Below are 19,626 nucleotides of genomic sequence, written 5' to 3'. Positions count from 1 at the left end.
TAATTTCCTTATCTTGGTTGAACAATCTGTGGTTGTTTCTTGGGTTTATTCAGGAGAGAGGTTCATCCCTCCTCCATCCACATTCCGCTGAATGAGCCAAGAATGACTATTCAGGCTATTATTTTATTTCATAAAATAACAAATTTGACTGAACTTTCTCTTTTCAGTGACCATATGGTCATCCTGAAGATCCATGCTATTATTTGTAGAAGTGAATCACAGAGAATTTCTGTTGCTCTAGAATCCAAATGATTGATCATCTATAAATCAGATTATTTTCCTCAGCTCTGTATGACCTGATTTTTACTGACCTATACATTCAAGAGGGGCTGGTTGAAAGTACCCCCAGAAGACAACAGAGACACTTAAAAGTCACTCATAGTAGCCAAGTCTTTTAAAGTGATTGCTGGTTCACTCTGCTACTGTTATCAACTGGCTTTAAAATAGTATAATCTTAACAGTTCAGCATCCCCTAGCCCAAAATTGTATTTCTGTTCATCGTGGTCTTTTATCAGTTTTGAATACTGACAGAAATTTAAATAACAGAATTCTTTGTGCCACACACACCCCTAGGCTTGTCCGGCAATGTCACTTAAGATGAAGAAAAAATTTCTCCAATAATTCTTATTTAACACATTGCTTTGCAGCTCTAATAGTCACATGTTAATTAGAAAACAAATGATGCATAAAATTTCTTCTGTTTTTAATCATCTGTTCAAATACACATTGTAAAATCATTCTTTGAATTAAACTAACATGTTGATATTTCCCTCTAGATTAAATTCTGTGAGAAATACACATTGTAAAATCATTCTTTGAATTAAACTAACATGTTGATATTTTCCTCTAGATTAAATTCTGTGAGAAATAAACATGTTTTATAACATAGTATGTTCTTAAATAGATTGATAGAAATTATACGAGAAACCATCACACTTTTTAAAGTAACAGTATATTTGACTTGTCCTGTCTCCACATGGGAGAGACAGAGAAGCAGCTGCAGTATCTGCCCATGGAGGGAGGAGGATTTTAATTTCAAAAGATGAAGTATGTATGCTTCCTCCCCTGCCTTTTCTATAAACCAGGCTTCTTGTTTCTCTTATTGATACCATTAGACTCTGTATAACTTCACTCTCATTCTTCAGAAGAGTTGAGTTTTTTTTTTTTTTCTGTATTCCATAATGCAAGTTACAGATTAGAAGGCCCTGAGCACTTTTTAAAAATTTTAATTTAATTTTTTCAGTGTTCCAAGACTCATTGTTTATGCACCACACCCAGTGCTTCATGCAATACATGCCCTCCTTAATACCCACCACCAGGCTCACCCATCGCCCCACCCCCCTCCCTTCCAAAACCTGAGCACTTCCTAATGTATTCATCCCATGATAAAGGCTGCAATGAGGCAGAAATCACTTCTTTCCTCGGTCTCTTCTGACATCCTCAGTTCATTTTTTGGCGTGGTGTATTCCCATGACACTTGCAGAGTAGGACTCTCAGAGCTGCCATCGCTCACATCAAGGGAGCTCGCTCGGCCTTGGAAATGAACCACGTGTTACATAATCCTGAGAGCTAGAAAGGGAATTGGCTTTGGAGTTTTATGAACCCAAGTTCAAGTCTACCTCTGCCAGGTACCTGCTCTGTAACCAGAGGTAGTTCTGTTTTGCTTCTCCTGGGCCTGAGTTTCTCATCCATGGAATGAGAACAGTAACCAATAGCAGGAAGACTTGTTTGTAGAATTAAATAAAAGAATGCATGTAAAGCCTCTGACCCCTCAGTGCTCTTGGGTTCAGCACATGTTAAGCTTCCTTCTTCCTGCCCTTGAAGGTTAGGTTTGGATAGTGGCTTGGGATTGTAGTGCTATGGGCCAGTGTGCCATCTGATGGCAGAAGGCACTAATTGGAGCCCTGCATGTAAGTGTAAAATAAAAGCTTGGCCCACAAGATAGAAAATCATGGATGCTTTCACCTTCCTTGCTGGTCAGAAGGCTGTACCAGTAAGTATCCTTGACTGTAAGATAGATCAGCAGGAATCCTTATTAGTAAACAACCTGAATGTATTTATTTCCTTACCTGATTTGTTGCAAAAATGAAACAACTCTGTGATTCCTCTAGGTAAAAGTAAAGATCACTGAATCAGTACCTAGACTTGATTCTGCCTTGACTGATCTTTATAAACTCAGACACGGTCATTTGTCCTTTGGCTCATTTATTCATATATTTATGTTTGCAAATGTGTATTGAGTATTAATTTATGTCACATCTTTTGCTCGGGACCCGAAGATTAGAAGGCCAGTCTCTACTTTCAAGGAGTTCATAGGCTCATGGGGGATGTATATGCATGCAAAGAGGAGCTGGGAATAAATACTGGTAGACATATATCCACAGGAGCCCTCCTCAGTGCTCCTTTAGTGCCCAGACTCTTCACTTCTGCCTTGTCCCATTCTTCTTTACAGGCTTCTCTCTCACGTGGTCGAGGATCAACAAAGTATTTCCTAAAGTGAATTTAATTGGTATGGAAATACCTTGGAAGTAGTAATTACTCACATGGTTAGAGATGGCCTGCTAACTGTCCTCATCCTCACTTGTCTCCTGTGTGACTCAAAAAGGTTCATGTCCTTTTGAATTTCTATCGTCACTACTGTTAAAGATTGAATAATGTTTTACCAGAAATTGATGTAATCAAATATGAATTAATGAACTAAGTCATTTGTTGTCTAAGCAGCAGTTATGAATTAACCAAGAATTGAATTATAAGTTGTTTTTTATTGTATAGACTGCATAATTTTTAGCATTTTTCTCGCTGTATTGTGGAAAAAGAAAAATTCTGAGTGCCTTCTGCCAGTTGGATTACAGAAAGAGGTAGATAGGAACTGAATATAAAACTGTAAATGCAATTCAGCTGAAAAACAGCACTCAGCTGAATTTGAGGTAGTTAATACTTAAATTTCTTGATAGTCTTTTAAGATTAAGAGACTTGTCAGAGCAATCACAATGGGAAAAACACTGAGAGTTCTTATGGCTATTGTCACTCTTGGGTTTCTCTTATCAGTGGGTTCTTTTCGAAAATATCCCTTAGCATGAAGGAAACCCTATTTATAAACCTTAAGCATTATATGCCTGATATAATTTATTTAAAAATTTAATGTTCTTTTGAAAAAAACTCATCAATTTTGCAATGTTATAATTTCTATAGAAGTAAGACTGTGACTTGACGGTGCTTATATTTTTCTGATCCTTTATGGCTAAAAGTGGTTTACCTGACCATAGTCTTAAGAAAGTTACTTAATTTTTAATTGCTAAAAGTTATCTCCTTCCTTCACATGCTGCTGCTTATCTCAAAAATGACCCAATTATTCTTTTTAATGTTTACTTCTTTCAAGTGCTAGATGTTTTCACTTGTATCACATAGGACATTTAAAGGAATCTTTCCTTGTAGTTCACTAGGTATGGTGGATTTATTTTCTCAATTATGTGTTTCCTTCCTTTTCCTTCTAACCTCATCTCTCACTTCTTTGTTGTTTTCTTTTCCTCAGATTCCCTATGAAGTCCCTCAGCTCTTGGCCTTCCAGGCCATCCCCTTGGTTTCTCTTCTTAGTCTTGTCAATCCTCTTTATCCTCTACCACCGTGTTCCACCTGTGTCCATCTTGTATCCCTTCTTTGCTTCTCTTTACCTACCCCTGTCTCTCCTGGACTTTATCTTCCCTCCCTCATTACCACCCTTGAATTCTTTAGACTACTCTTGCCAGATGAGTTTTAGGCAGTTTCCTGGTATTTCTTCCCTTTGGATATCTACACCCATCCCTGTACATACTGACTTTAATTCGGGACTTTCTTCTTTGTTTCCTTGCTCCTTCCCAGCAAGGGCTTTGTTACCCTCCTCTCTGCATTCTACTGACTTGCTCAGTGAGTGTTTGTGGAAGAAATAGCCTACTTGACATTTTTACTTCTGTCCCTACTGCATGTACTCTTATGCTGTAAGATATTTAAGGCTTGCCTGCAGTATTTATCTTGAACAAATTTCCTTTTAATTGCGCTACTATAGAAAATAGTTCTATTTTTAATTGTTGTCTGAGCCTACCATATTGTAAACAAATAATCTATAGGATACCTGGGTGGTTCATTCTGTTAAGTGGCAGACTCTTGATTTTTGGCCCAGATCATGATCTCAGAGCCAGGCTCCACTCTGGGCCAGGGCCTGTTAAAGATTCCCTGTTTCCCTCTCCCTCTGTCCCTCCTACCACTACCACCCACACCGTGGCTCACCTGCCTGCTCTGTCCCTTTCTGGGAAAAAAAAAAAATAATAATAATAATAATTTAAAAGGCATATTCAGAAACATTAATGAAAACTTTTAGGTGTTAAAATGTCACGTATACTTCAAGGCCCCCACCTTAAGTTTTACTGCTTAAAATGAATTAATATCTTCCTATTTTATTCTCATGTTACCATTTTTCTCTATATATTATAACATTAATGAATATTATATATGTCTATATGTACATGTATCTGTGCTGCCCTCTTAGTTCCTTAAAAGGACAGGAATCATCTTTACATTTCCCAAAGCATTCAGCATGATATCCCACATAGCACAGATACTTGTTGAATGTTTGTTATACTGAATTGAGAGGTGGAAAGAATATTAAAAAACGAAAACCCCAAGAACGTTGATACTGAACACATCTCTTCATAAGGCATAAGAAACAAACCCAAAGCAAAGAGTGGGGCTTAAAGTGAGAAAAGCACAAGGTATAGGACATATCTCAGAAAACACTGATTTTTAAAGCTTTCAAATATATAATGAGTACTTGAATGTTTTACAGCTAAGTTTTCATAACTGAGAAAGAGATAATATAAATAAAAATATTTGGTAATGACTGAAAGTGTTTAAGTGCACATAAAGTGCTCATTTTTTTAATTAAGAAAGGACACAGAGTAATTACAATAATATGTAAAACTGTAGAATGTGTTTAATTATCTTTGAATTGAAACTTTTGTTTCAATTAAATATAATTTACTAAAGTTCACATAGTTATTCCTGCATTTGCATAGAACCACAGGCATTAGTTTTATGGTGGAAAATAGAAAAATGCCTTCTCTCATCTCTCACCCTCTTTTTTCTCATGGGATTAACTGGCTAGTGTCACAGGACTGTTTCCTTTCATTTTGGAATTGTAATTAAACAAAGGGATAAAAGAGAAAACAGGGGGAGGTCAAAACCATGACAGCTTGATTTTAGAGAATAAGAATAAGAAATAAGAATAAGAATAAGCGGGGCGCCTGGGTGGCTCAGTGGGTTAAAGCCTCTGCTTTCAGCTCAGGTCATGATCCCGGGGTCCTGGGATCGAGCCCCACATCAGGCTCTCTGCTCAGCAGGGAGCCTGCTTCCTCCTCTCTCTCTGCCTGCCTCTCTGCCTACTTGTGATCTCTCTCTGTCGAGTAAATAAATAAAATCTTTAAAAAAAAAAAAAAGAAATAAGAAAAAGAAATAATAAGAATAAGAAAAAATGAAGTATCCCTGGGAGAAGAAGGGAAGGACACTCACAGTGGAATTCTCAAGGAAATGGTTCAAGCAGGGACCTGCAGCTCTGACCCAGGGAGCACAGGTAGCCAGGGACTCCGAGAGTTTCTCCTTCAGCTCACTGTTTTTCCCCCACTAGCCTTCACCCCTTCTCTCAAACACATTTTAATAATGAAAAATTAGCATGAAAGGGGAGTTAATGCACATATGAATCTGTTTCTCCTGCCGTAATATGAGGAAATTACCAGAGGAGCTCTCCTATACGTGCTCTAAAACAATTAATTCAGTGGCTTGTTATACAAGGCTTTTCAGCCCAGTATATCTGAAAGCCTTATCCCATGCTTGTTACAGGCAGACCTCAGCGATATTGTGCAGGTTCGGTTCCAGACCACCGCAATAAAGCAAATATTGCAATAAAGCAAGTGAAGTGAATTTTTGGTTTCCCAGTTCATATAAAAGTTATGTTTACACAATACCTCAGCCTATGAAGTGTCCAGTAACATCATGTCTTAAACAAAGTACATACCTTAAGTAAAAAAAATACTTTCTTGGTAAGAAAAGAAAATGCTAACCATCATCTGAGCTTTCAGTGAGTCATGATCTTTTTGCTGGTGGAAGGCCTTGCCTCCCTGTTGATGCCTGTTGACTAATCAGGATCATGGCTACTGAAAGTTGGGGTGGCTCTGGCAATTTCTTAAAATGAGACATGAGATTTGTCCCATTCATTGCCTCTTCCCTTTGCAAATGTAGCACGCAATGCACTAAATGTGCTTTTACTCACAGTAGAACATCTCTCAGAATTGGAGTCTGTCCTCTCAAACCCTGCTGCTGCTCTCCCAGCTGAGTTTATGGAATATTCGAAATCCCTTGTTGTCATTTCAACAATCTTCACTGCAGGAGATTTCATCTCAAAAACCCATTTTCATTGCTCATCCATCAGAAACCATTCCTCATCTGTTAGTTTTATCATGAGATGGCAGAAATTCAGTCCCAGCTTCAGGCTCCACTTCCAGTTCTCTTGGCATTTCCACCACATCTGCGGTTGCTTCCTCCACTGAAGTCTTGAACCTTCAGTTTGTAAGAAGCACAATACCTGCAAAACACAGTAAAGCAGAGTGCACTAGAACAAGGTGTGCCTACATTTCCAAGTACATTAGAGTTTTCTTCCCGTAATTGACATCCTTTTTGGTATTACTCATAACTTCCTTTCCATGTTAACTCTCCTAAGAGAACAGGTAACTGTGTTTATAGACTGAAAGAATGCAGAACGAGTTACTTTTATTTCTCCAGGGACTAGGATAGTGTTAACTCTGATAGTAGTTAGTAAAAAGTACACTTCAGAAAAATTGTGAGGATATATTATGCCTTAAAATCTCTTTGAACAGTTGGTGAAAACTAGATTTATTCTCCCATAGGAACTCAGTGGAATTCTGTTAAAGGATAAGTTTATCTGCTGTTATTAAGTTTTTATTTTTCCTGATGTAAACAGATTATTTTAAGGTAAAAATAAAATATTTTTATCAGTTTGAAGCCAGCTAAAATTACTGCTTTACAAAGTGTTGTAAAGTATGAATGCAATGCTTGATTTGATTCAAGTTAAATTCTTAGTTTGTCTTACATCAAGGATAATAGGTACATATTATATACAAATTTGTCAACATATGCATTGCTTTTCTGAAAAGACTCTGAACCCTTCTGGCTAATAGATTTGAAAGACTTAGGGCTAATAGATTTGAAAGACTTAGGGCTTTGCTTTGCTCATATTTTATTTTTGAATTGTTAGTCATGAATGTTTAGAGTGTATTTTCTCTTTATATAAGTCTTGCATAAAATGCATATTTTTGATAGTTACAGCATTTCCAATAACAGGGAGAAAATGAATTAAAAATTATGCTCATTTAATGTTCTGCTCTCCACCAAATTTGTCTAATCTAATCACTTATTATTTTGCTTGAGAATAACAATTTCTGAAAATTTTCTTCAGTACGTTAGGGTGAGATTTAGCTATTTCATAAGGCAAGAAATCAGTCTTGAATTTTGTTTTCCCTTTGGCAGTTCTTGGGCTCAAAATTCAAGATTGGTTTCTTAAACTGGAAAGTTTAAAAAAAAATGAGTAGTTCTTATTTTAGTTAAAGAATACATACTTTGTCTCTTTAAGTAGCAGTGTGAGGTGAGATATAGTAGTCTACATATGTTATGTTCATGTTTATACATATATTTTAAGTTTAAAAATTCAGTGCATTTCTTACCAGATAAAAATTCTTTATTTTTCCTTTTTTAAAAATTTTTATTAACATATATTATTTGCCCCAGGGGTACAGGTCTGTGAATCGTCAGACTTACACACTGCACAGCACTCACCATAGCACATACCCTCCCCAATGTCCATAATCCAGCCACCCTCTCCATACTCCCCCCTACCCCCAGCTATTTCCCTGACAGAGTCTTAAGAAAAATTGGCCTTTCTTGAGAGGTGAAAAGTTTGGCGTGTAGGTAGGGAGAACCAGGTATTATACAAAACTTCTAAAAATATGTTGTTATATTTATGGTTATCAGTTCATATTTAGTCTTCCCAAGTTATTTGCAGTCAGATTAGGGTCCTCTGAAAATCTTACACATCATTTAGCCAATCTGAATGCAAGCTGTCTTCAACTTAAAAAATAAATTATATTTCAAAACTTGATTCTGTAACTCCTGTGAAACATTTCCTGAAAGATAGTTTCTTAACTAAATAATGTTATTCATAGCAGGGTTCCATCTCTGGGTGCTGGGAGTCTGTTTTTCTTTCCTTTTAGAAAACACACTTTGGCTCCCAGGAAGGTAATTCATATGGAGACCAAATTTGTGGGTTTTCCTTTTATAAGGTCCTATAGGCGTAGAGCTCTCTGTCTCCTGCCTTCCCAAATCTTGGCCTTGGCAGTTGGCCTTGGGTGCTGATGACTAGTGTAGCTGCTGCCACAGAGCTCGCAGGATTTCTGGCATGAGTGCTGGGGTGGGGTAGAGGTAATGGGAGCAGCCTTCCGGAGGTCGTGGATTATTTTAAATCTGGACACCATTTGTAAAACTTTTATTTCCTGTTATTCACTTGAATTTTGCAGCACAAATAAAAGAACACATATAATTTTGATGTAGATTAATTTGTTAGAGATTTGGATACTGTATTATAATATTTAAAATCATGTAATACTTCATATGCCTGTGAGGATGACCCATAACCATGAGGATTCCAAGGCATATTATTTTCTATACGTGATGATTCAGATCGTTTTAATAGTCCTTAAATGTCCCCTGTGGGTACTCATTATCTTGCTTAATATTACAAAGTAACAGACTTGAATTTTTTTTTTTAGAGCTGAAATTTAAGCTTTTATTAGAAAATCCCATCTTGTAGGATTTTATGCTAATATTTATCAAAAAAAAAAAAATTAGGTGATGCTGATCTTCAAGTTGCTACCATAGATGTGGCTTCCCTAAAAGGTTTGACTTTTAACATATGTTACAGAAGATATCATTTATGATATTTTGATTCCCTTTATAAATGGTATTTATCAAGTCACTGAACACACAGTAGGTTGAGTCTCAACTGTACTTGTAATAGTACACAAACAAATGTAATCAATTATTTTAACTAGAGTAAAAGACAGCTGTCAATACTCTTGAAACTATTTCTGTAAAAGAGAAATTTATCACTGGGTTATGGAATTACTGTTATAAATTGTTTCAGTAGTGTGAAAGAAAAAGAGTAAAACTGTTGCCTTCCCTTATACCTCTGTGAAGTGTTACCCCAAGTTTCTCTTGAATAAACAGTAGGAAGTTGTGGTACACTTTTAAGAATGACTAAAATGTGTTTCTCAGGAAGAGCCAATTGCTACTGGGATTGTGGGAAAGGGAGGGTGCCCATACCCATCTACGCTCATCCAGCACCACTTGAGAAACATACATCTTAATGGAACTGTTGTTACCAGACTCTAGTCTTTTATCTAGTTTTGGGTATGTCTTGCTGGGACTCTGCCTGTCATTAGGAAGAAGAAATCCCTGTCCCAGTAATACTGCCTTTATTCCTTTAACTCTTACACAAGTTCTTTTAACTTTGTGCAACTGAGTGATAAGAGTAAACTCTGCCATCTTTGGTCTTTCATTACTATGTTCTGGGTCTACCTCAAGATCTATAAAATGCACACAAGACCCATTACATCAGACTCGTATTTAAAACACTCCAAAACCACAGTTTAATATATACAAATTAGTCAGAATCTGCACTTAACTAATTTGTATGCAGAATTCAAGGAGTTAATAGGGAATCGTCAGCAAAATAGCATCTCACTCAAGAAATATTCTTAGGTCAAACATATTAAGACTGCCTTAAAATGTTCACAGTGAGGATCCTAAGGCTCTGAGGTGAAAATCTTCCATTAGATTCACTGTATTCTGTATGTTTTAGAATGATTTTAATACTAGTTTTAGGGGGAAAATGGGATTTATGAGTAAAATTCAAGTAGTAGCACAAAATTTCATAGGACAAATTATCTCATTTTTATTGCAATCATTTTATATTAATCATACTTGATATGCTTATTTAAATAAGCCTATGATGGACTATTTTTCCCTACTTCAGGAATTACAGATTGAATTAGAAATTTGTTCAGAGTTGTTTGGTATCTGTTGACTCTTGGAAACTCCAGATTTTTTTTCTATTAGTTGTGTGAATGGCATATGGCAATATCAATTATTTTCACTTTATCTCAAATTTTTAATTGGTTTATAAAAAGATTAGCTTTATACTTTATTAAAAAAATAGAATTTCTCAACTCCTTTTCATTTAAATTTTGAAAATAAAAGTAAGCAAAACTTTCTAGCTTAATTTTAGATCTCAACAGATTATTTTCTGACCCTGCAAGTATACAATAGAAAATTCCTTCTCCTGCCCTAACAAATCCTTTCCCTACCTTTAATTTCTCACACTTACCATTTTCTAATGATCTTTCCGGTTAGCAAGGCTGCAATTATTTCAACTAATAAATAGTCTTCTCTGCTCAGAAAATAAACCATGAACTTAAAGGCATACCTCAGAGCCATATTCCCTCTGTCGCAAATTTATTTTTACCATTATTTTCCCATTTCTTTCTTGGAAATGCCTGCCATTTTTAGGCAACTTTTCTGACTAAGCTTGTATATATCCACCTTTCTAGGACTCCAATAAATTGCCGTTTGTCTCCGTGAACACCATCTGCTCTCAGCAGCAGTTCCCTTGAAACACTTACCATATTCGGAAAGTTTATGCTGTTTCCAGCTACGTAGGTTTTTTTTTGAAAGGTTTATTTTTCTCCCTTTCCTTTCTCACCTGCATTAACTTTACTTTTTTCCCACAAACTGGCTTTCTGTTATCTGTATTGAACATGTTGGCTGGCTTTTCTCTGCACCTGATGGGGTCTGGACTGAGCCACTCCCAAGCCTAGAGTAAGGTTTCAAGTGTCCCTGGACAAGACAGGGGGCCTCCCTGGGTGAGAAGAGATTCCAGGTTTATCTGCCCCCCTCAGTGACCCAGTCAAGGCCAGCTACCTGTCTCTTGCTCTGGAGCTTGGCTCTCTGCTACTTGGTTTCCAAGGGTCTCACTAAATTGAAACATTTCCATTAGAACTTAGAGCATTTCTGCCCTTACTGGCCCCAGCTGGTTGCCCAGTGCTTTCCTAGCATGCCTTCTCGGCCTCTCATTCTTCTCTTTTGGCTTCCTGACCATCTTCCTGTCTCAGCGCCTTCTCAGTACTGTATTTTAAAAAGTTATACTGCTGACCATATTCTTTAAAGCATCATGAAATTTGCCTAGGTAGAAGTACATGTGCATACACACATTTGCATTATGTTGTGTGTGGAAATATTTTATATTAATCTCTCTCTGCTGGAGAGTGCATATAGTATATATGTACTGTTTCAAACACTAGAAAGAGAATATTGGTGTAGATTTCAAAATTTATAGAGCAGGGGCACATGGCTGGCTCTGTAGATTATGCATCTACCTTTGGCTCAGATCATGGCCCCTGGGGCCCTCAGAGGAGCCCCGCATCGGGCTCCCTGCTCAGGGGGAGTCTGCTTCTTCCTCTTCCTCTGCCCTTCCCCCTCATTGCTTTTGCTCACTCTCACTCACTCTTTTTCCCAAATAAATAAAATCTTTATTAAAAAAATTTATAGGGGCGCCTGGGTGGCTCAGTGGATTAAGCCTCTGCCTTCAGCTCAGGTCATGAGATTTATGAGTAAAATTCAAGTAGTAGCACAAAATTTCATAGGACAAATTATCCTGGGATTGAGCCCCGCATCGGGCTCTCTGCTCAGCAGGGAGCCTGCTTCCTCCGCTCTCTCTGTCTGCCTGCTTCTCTGCCTACTTGTGATCTCTCTCTGTCAAATAAATAAATAAAATCTTTAAAAAAAATTTATATTGCAAGCAAGGGTTGATTGTATAGTTTTAATTGAGGACATATGTAGCGTCCTTGAAATGACGTCCAGACATCTAGCAGTCCTAGTTCTGAGACACTGAAATTAAACATAGGAATTTATCAGGTTGGTATCAGTTGACTGTCCCATTTCTCATCTGGCAGCAGTATAAGGCAGGAAGACATTTTTGAAACAAGGTGGATCTAAATGACTTCTATCCCCTTCTTGCCTTGTCGGTTACAACTGAAGAAATGCCCTTCCTTCCTCAACTTCTTCACCGACTTTCATCACTGAAATCTTTTTTCCCCACAAACTGCATTGGAACTACTTCTGACCACTAAACAATGTCCTATTTGCTTTGATATCTATGCCATTTGCCTTGTTTTAAAAGCCTTTTTCATCTTTTCTCAGATCTTTTCCAAAAGGGAAAGCCTAACTTATAAAACTTTTAAGAAAAGCTTCTGTAATTGCTTTTATGAACATCAGGGAAATTTTGATGTTAACAGTTGTCTTTAATAAGTACAGCTTTTGCACCCTTAGAAGACAAAAAATTGAGCGTTAAAGCCAGTAGTAAATATGAGTAGCTTTTTCATTTGAAGGGCTGCCACATCTCACTGAAAGCAAGCAAAGAGTGGTATGTTTACTTACATAATGCCATGGGTATTTACACACACACACACACACACACACACACACACACAAAAACACACCCAGGACTTAACAATAGAAGTATATATCTAAATCCTGTTTATGATTCAGTACTCTTGGGAGTACTTTTTTGAATCTTTGTCAGACATAGAAGTGACATCTGGTTAACTGAATCTAGAACTGTCATTTGGTTTTTCTTGCCTTGATATTTTAAGAGACTTTATTTATTTTTTAAGGGAGGAACATAATATGAAACTATTTCAGAAGTTAATACACACAGACATATATTTATTAATATCTGTGTATTTTCCTGTGGAGATTTGTCTGCACCACCAGGCCTTCCACCTCCATTCTGGCACAAGAATATGACCTCCGAATGTCAGGGATTTTAGTGTGTTTTGTTAGCTGATATGTGTCAAAGGCAGAACAGTTGTCTGGCATGTCCTAGGTACTCAGTAATGGAGTTGAATAAATGAAAAGAGGGGGGAAAACAAACTTGGAGAGATACTTGAAGGTAACGACCCCTATTCCTTAGTACCAGAATAGCCCCAGAGATTAGGTGAAGAAGGAGGTCCAAGTGAGCCTAGCTAGAACAGTGGGCTCTGATTAGCTCTTCTGTCTTCTACTCCCAACTACTGGCCCTTTTAATTTAAATTAAGTATTTAAATAATGTTAATATCTGCTCTAATAAGGACCAGATATACCCGCATCCCTGATTTTAGTTGTAGCTTTTTTTTCTCAAAACCAAAGTATGCATGAGAGTAGAGTTGGGACAAGAGGAAGAGGGACAGAGATAGGAAGAGAAAGAGGTAGAGAAAAGGTAGAAGAGGCAGAATATTTGGGGGATTTTTTTTTCCTTGATTTTTCCTTAAGTGTAGGGTAGGGTGCAAAATATCTGGGAAAGGTGGTAGCTAATGAAATAAATACAGCATTTTTATGTGCCCCTCAAGTTGGCCACATAGAATGGCAATAATTCAGTGGCTGGGTGTTAGCACGTATGTGTGCAAATAATCTTAGCTAACCAGAGAATAGCCAGCCTGCAACCTTAGGCTTCAAATATTTTTAGAGGGAGGAAATCAAAGAAACAGCCCCAAACTTCAAACCCTAAGAAAAACAAAGACCCAAAAAAAGTAGTCAGGATTCTGTCATTGTTTTGTTCACGCCAAGTCAGGAAATGAGCATACAGTTTGGTTTATTAAAGTTATTTAAAAAATAGCTTTTTCACTTAAAAGTAAAAGTAATCAAATTGATCAGAAAAAAAAATGAAGAAAAATATATAACAACAGATTTTTAAATCTTAACCAAAATTGGTAGAAGGGAGAATATAGTGACAGAAAGGAATTTAGCAGGTTGGGGTGGGGATAACTAGTATTTAACTTCACCCCAGTACTTCCGTGTGTTACCTTGAAGGCCTAGAGCTGCCATACTTAGTAGAGTCCTATTACCCACGTGGTAGTAAATGATCATTTTACTGAATTTCAAAGGCTGTTATATTCTATGTTTTTATTAAAGCCAGAGGCTATACATGGATCCATTACATAATAAATTCCTGATTTTTCAGGTCAAAAATGGTTGAAAAACACCTATTTCATATGACTGAATCCTACAAATTGTGCTTGAGTGGGAGAATTTTTGAAAGGGAGTTAGTTCTGTGGGGAGTAGGGGCAACTGTTGGAATTTAACAGCATTGATTCGTCAGTCCTGAAGGGTGTGGGGACAAGGTAGGAAAGGTGTCTCTGAATTTCTCTGCAGATTCAGTCATCTAAACCTTCTGACTAGTGCTCTTTGGTTTCTCCTACCTAAAGCCTCTGCTATTTTCTTTTCTTTTCTTTTCTTTTTTTTTAAGATTTTATTTATTTATTTGACAGACAGAGATCACAAGCATGCAGAGAGGCAGGCAGAGAGGGAAGCAGGCTCCCTGCTGAGCAGAGAGCCCAACGAGGGGCTCCATCCCAGGACCCTGGGATCATGACGTGAGCTGAAGGCAGAGGCTTTAACCCACTGAGCCACCCAGGTGCCCACCCCCTTTTGAAGATTTTATTTATTTATTTGAGACAGAAAGAGTAAGAGAGAGAGTACAAGCATGGGGAGGGTGCAGAGGGAGAGAGAGAAGCAAACTCCCCACTGAGCAGGGAGCCCAACAAGGAGCTCAATTCCAGGATCCCGGGATCATGACCCAAGCTGAAGCGGACACTTAACCAACTGAGCCACCTAGGCGCCCCACCTCTGCTATTTTCTTCCCAGAAAATTCTTAATGAAAAATACCTGAACGGCAGCACATAGCGACACTGCAGAAGATTTTTGCATGTGTGTGTATATGTGTCTCCTCTTCAGTGTGTGTGTGTGTGTGTGTGTGTGTGTGTGTGTGTGTGTGTGTGTCTTATTTTCAGAGCTTACCAGTGAGGCTGGTCTTTCCCCTGAGTAGCATTTTGCAGTGCTGACTGAATCAGGTCTTTTGATGCCTGCCAACAGCATCCAGGTACAAGTCATGCTGCCTTTTAGCACAATAAGGACAAAAGTTGCTTTTTTCGTGTGTGTGGTTATACTGTAGGCTTCCATAAAGAAAACCCCCGATGACTAGAAGAGTTCATTAGTGTTTTGAAAAGGATGTATTTTTTTATATGTTATAAGCTAATGTGTGTATAAGAAAGATTTTTTTTTTTTTTCTGATAGAATCCTTATATTTTCACTGAAAGATCCATCTCAGAGTATTATAGAATGAACTCTAAGAAAGTAAGTTTATTACTCAGGAACTTTTTTCCAATTTTTTCTAACTCTCCATTGATTTCTCACTTATTATTGAAAACTGAAATGTTAAAGAATGAATTTATTTAATTCCATTAATTATAACCACTCTTTAGGACTTTGATATCTATCAGATGAAGCTGCTAATTTTAATATTTTGAAGGGTGCCAACTCTACTCAAAGTCAGATATTGAGTAGATTTAAAGTAAATATGGCAGGATGTCGTGTCAGCAAAAATACCGTCACATTGTCATTTATAGATTTTTGAGTGAGCTTCTATAAACCTATCACATGTACATTCATGAAATAATGAGGGATATCCCTTTATCCTATGTGAAGAAACTTAGGATGAGGCAGGTAGAATAGGAGGTTGCAAGTTCTTACAAAAGCCCCGGTAATCTCCTGTCCAAGTCTTGAATAGCACCAGTGCAGTGGAATTGAGCTGGTGAATCAGACGGTGATACCAGCGGCAAGGAAAATGATAATTTCCAGGATGTAAGAAAAAACACTCAGGGAAAAAGAAGTTTGGAGCTTTGACTCATTAATTAAATGTATAGAAAGACGCCGTCTTCTACTGCACAGAAAGGCCATGGTGAAGCATGTTTTGCATCAACTTTTTTGAAAACATGGTAAACAGAACACACTTTGACCAGTCATTTCTAAATAACTCAGGTTCAAGGTCCATAGCTAGGTTCAGTACTCATTAGTACTCAGTGTCTCGTCCCATCTGTATCAATATCTAAGTCTGCATCTTAACATAAGGATAGTTAACATTCAGGGTAAAAAGTTAAATCATGTGTACTATATATAGTATGTTTTCGAAAGCAAAGTTACTGTAATTAAAAACACTCAAGCAAGGGTTTTGTAGTAGTCTCTTTAAAACATGCTTTATATGCTCAAGCAAGCATTTAGAGGTAATCTCCTTAAAACATACTTCATAAAATACTGACCCACAGATGATGTGATAAGTTTCTTATTTCTTTCCAGAGGATTCTAGATAGCTAACTTATGATGTATAATACATTCACATATGCCAGTGATCACAGAAGCAAAATAAAATATGTAAGCACATTTTTTAGCCCATGTCTTAGCAGCCAGTGATTGACATGTACATGCTTAACAAATATTTCTGGATATAATTTGATGTTAGGTCTTTTTAGAGACTCTGCATATGCTTAAGTGTATTGTCCTACCAGGTATAGTTTTATAAGAAGGGGATTTCCCTGAATTTAGAAACTTCTTAATAGAAATCTGTGGAATGCTTTTCACATCATTATGGCTTATATATGTGTTTTCTGTATGCATAAAATTAATCATCCCTAAAGTCAATGTTGTCAACCATGATAACATCCCAGGGGTCAACCTTAAGTCTTAACTCTCTTGGTGGCATTTGATGCTGTTGACCTTCCACTGAAGCGCTCCTCCCTTTCTTGCTAAGTCTGGGTTATCTTGCCTTCTTGCCCCGCCCCCCCACACTCCCTGGGTCCCCCCTCCCCCGCCTCAGGTTTATTTATTGAGTTTGACTGACTAACCAGAAATGTTTGTTTTCTATAGATTTCCACTTGTGATCTTTTCTCCTCATTTCAACTTCTCCCTGGGTGAATTCATTCATTGTTCTGTGAATAAAATCTAGAGTCCTTGCTGTCCAAGAATAACCTATCTTGGGGCAACTGGGTGGCTCAGTGGGTTAAGCATCTGCCTTCAGCTCAGGTCATGATCTCAGAGTCCTGGAATCAAGTCTCACATTGGGCTCCCTGCTCAACGGGCTCCCTCTGCTATTGCCCTGCTTGTGCTCCTTGCTCACTTGCTCTCTGTCAAATCTTTCAAGTTATGATCCACCCTTGCTTTTGTCGAATGGGCTTTTTGTGCTTGTACTATCTATTGGTTCTTTCTTTTCTTCCAGTTCATCTGGTCTTTTTGCTTTCATTGTCTGTATTGTACACATTGAAAATCATAATCAAGTCACTTTTATTATGACCCTTAACATGGTAGATTTTTGTATCCACCTCCATTTTCCAGGCCACATTTTCAGTTGTCTACCAGATATTTCCACTCAGTATCCTACAGTCATCCTAACTAGTTAATCTAGTGTGAGAGACCCTCCATGATTTGGGCCATTTTTCACACTTTTCTCTAGAATGTGTTCCTTGAGTTTGGAGCCTAGTACATTTTGGCATTGTCTGGACGTTTTACTAGGTGCAGCTCATTTTTGAATTTGGATTTATTTTTAAGCCATGGATGACTCTTATTATGTAAGACTAATATTTACAATCTCTAGGTCTTATGTACCCTACTCAATTTTAAACTTATTGAGAGTAGAAGCCATTTGTAATCTTTATATTCTCAGAAGGATTTTCACATAGCTTGTATTTAGTAAAATCATTTGATTAAAATGATTCATTAATAATATGGTGGCCTATAATTACATTTGACTGTTTTCTTTGCTTTGTTAAAAAATACATTTTAATCTAGATTTAAGTATTTTTGTCTGTTTTCCAAAAATAGGTTTTGCATATTTTGATGAAATGCTAATTTGTCTAGTTATAGTTTAAGGAGAAAAGGTTACTCAAATGCCCTCCTAATATAGATCCTTATTTCCAAAATGAAGTTCCACCCATAGTAGTGTGGGCTTCAGTTTGCTGTGATCCAAAATACTTCTACCTTTTTTTCTTTTAGGTCTATGTCAAGATATTTTTCTGCGCTGGTGAAGCTATGCTTCCTTAATATGATTTTAAGTCTTTTGTGGGCAAATTTCCTTCATTTAAATGAAATTTAGAGTGTAGAAAATACATATCTCATTAAACAGAGCCACTCTAATATTATTAATGGTATAAGCTATTGTGAAAACAAACAAAAAAGTCAATTGGAAAAGATTGATCAACCATAGCTGTGCTTTAAATTTTCATTTTCCAAGCTAATTATATCCTTGAATTTTCTGTGTGGGTAACTTTATAACCTTCACACAGAGATTATAAGATATGATACCAATTTTTTAAATTCCTATCCGTGGCACACCATGAATTGTGACTTAAGAGGATGAACCCTGTTTAGTGATGAATTACCCCCTCCAAAATTAATGATTCATTTATCACCAAAGATAACACCATAAAGGAAAATAAACCACAAGAATCACTCCCAAATATTCCTGCTAGCTAATGAAGAAACTAGAATGAGATACCTCAGGTTAAATATGATTCAAAATGTGTGCTTATCAAAGCAAGAAGAAATAGCAAAAAAGGTTTTGTGTTGGTTTTTTTTTTTTTAATATTTTATGTATGGGTGAAAATACTGTTTTAGTAAACCAGTGGTTAAAGGTTGATTTATGTTCTTGAAAGGTTTTTTTTTTTTTTTTTTTTTAAGTGTTCTCCAGAAACTTATGTTTCTTAGATTCAGTTTTCTTTATAAAAAATTTATTTGAATCTCTGATGCTTATTCTAATACTCTAATGTGGCTGTTCCCAACTTGCACATCACAGACATGAGAGGAATGAGAATGCTTACAAGAAGTACTTAAATCCATATGCACACAAAACACTGCTTATGCATACACAATATGGCTATTGTAGTACCACTATTTTATAGTATGTTTTTAAAAACCTTTTCTTTTGTTGCTTCCCAATGTTATAAGTGCTTATATAAATTAAAATCAGTACAGAAAAACATAATAGAGAAAAGTGGAATTATCTGTAGTTTAACTATTATGGCAATCAGTTACAGATTGTATATCCTACAGTAACACTGATTAATCTTCACCAGAATTTAAATAACACCAAAAATGTTTCTGTTCTTAGAGGTCTTACGTATATTGAGTAATTTAACATAGAAGCTTTGTTATCACTACTTTATGGATGAAGACACTGGCCTGGAAAGGTTAAGTGAGCCTGATATAGATCACTCCCCATTTATCCTGAATAAACTATCATTTAATTAATTGTTATTACATTATTTACAAAAATAGCATATAACGTACCAATTTTATCCTACCTCTGGGATCCAAAACAATCTCTCTACCCTCCCACTTGCCCTTCATCCTTATCTTATATATTAATAGCACAGCCATCCAATTATTCTGCAAATCTGTCAGTACTATCTACTTTTAAAAAAAAAAAAGTCCTTTTTCACTGTCTTTACTACTTTAAGCTTGATTGTGGAACCCAGTATCCTGCCCTGGCTGGGGCATTACTGGAGTCTCCTTTACTGTCCTCGGTGATTTAAAAACCACCCACTCCTCTGGTCCATTCATGCAATAGCCGCAGTAAGGTGTTTAAGTGTCAATCAGATCTTCTTCCTC

The 19,626-nt window shown here is 36.9% G+C and overlaps 1 protein-coding gene and 1 long non-coding RNA gene across 4 annotated transcripts in view; one reads left to right on the top strand and one right to left on the bottom strand.

The window, feature by feature from the left end:
* Nucleotides 1–6,608, bottom strand: part of LOC132013667 (uncharacterized) — a 33,513-nt gene extending 26,905 nt beyond the window's left edge. The window contains exon 1 of the long non-coding RNA XR_009403062.1: nucleotides 6,299–6,608. This is a non-coding gene — a long non-coding RNA (uncharacterized LOC132013667). The remainder of the gene's footprint in view (nucleotides 1–6,298) is intronic.
* Nucleotides 1–19,626, top strand: part of NR3C2 (nuclear receptor subfamily 3 group C member 2) — a 343,191-nt gene that overhangs the window by 148,091 nt on the left and 175,474 nt on the right. The window lies entirely within an intron of this gene.

Source organism: Mustela nigripes, chromosome 1, assembly GCF_022355385.1.
Source record: "Mustela nigripes isolate SB6536 chromosome 1, MUSNIG.SB6536, whole genome shotgun sequence".
In the NCBI taxonomy this organism is placed as follows: Eukaryota; Metazoa; Chordata; class Mammalia; order Carnivora; family Mustelidae; genus Mustela; species Mustela nigripes.
Note: the sequence above shows the minus strand (reverse complement) of the source record. Positions and strands in the feature narration are given on the sequence as shown.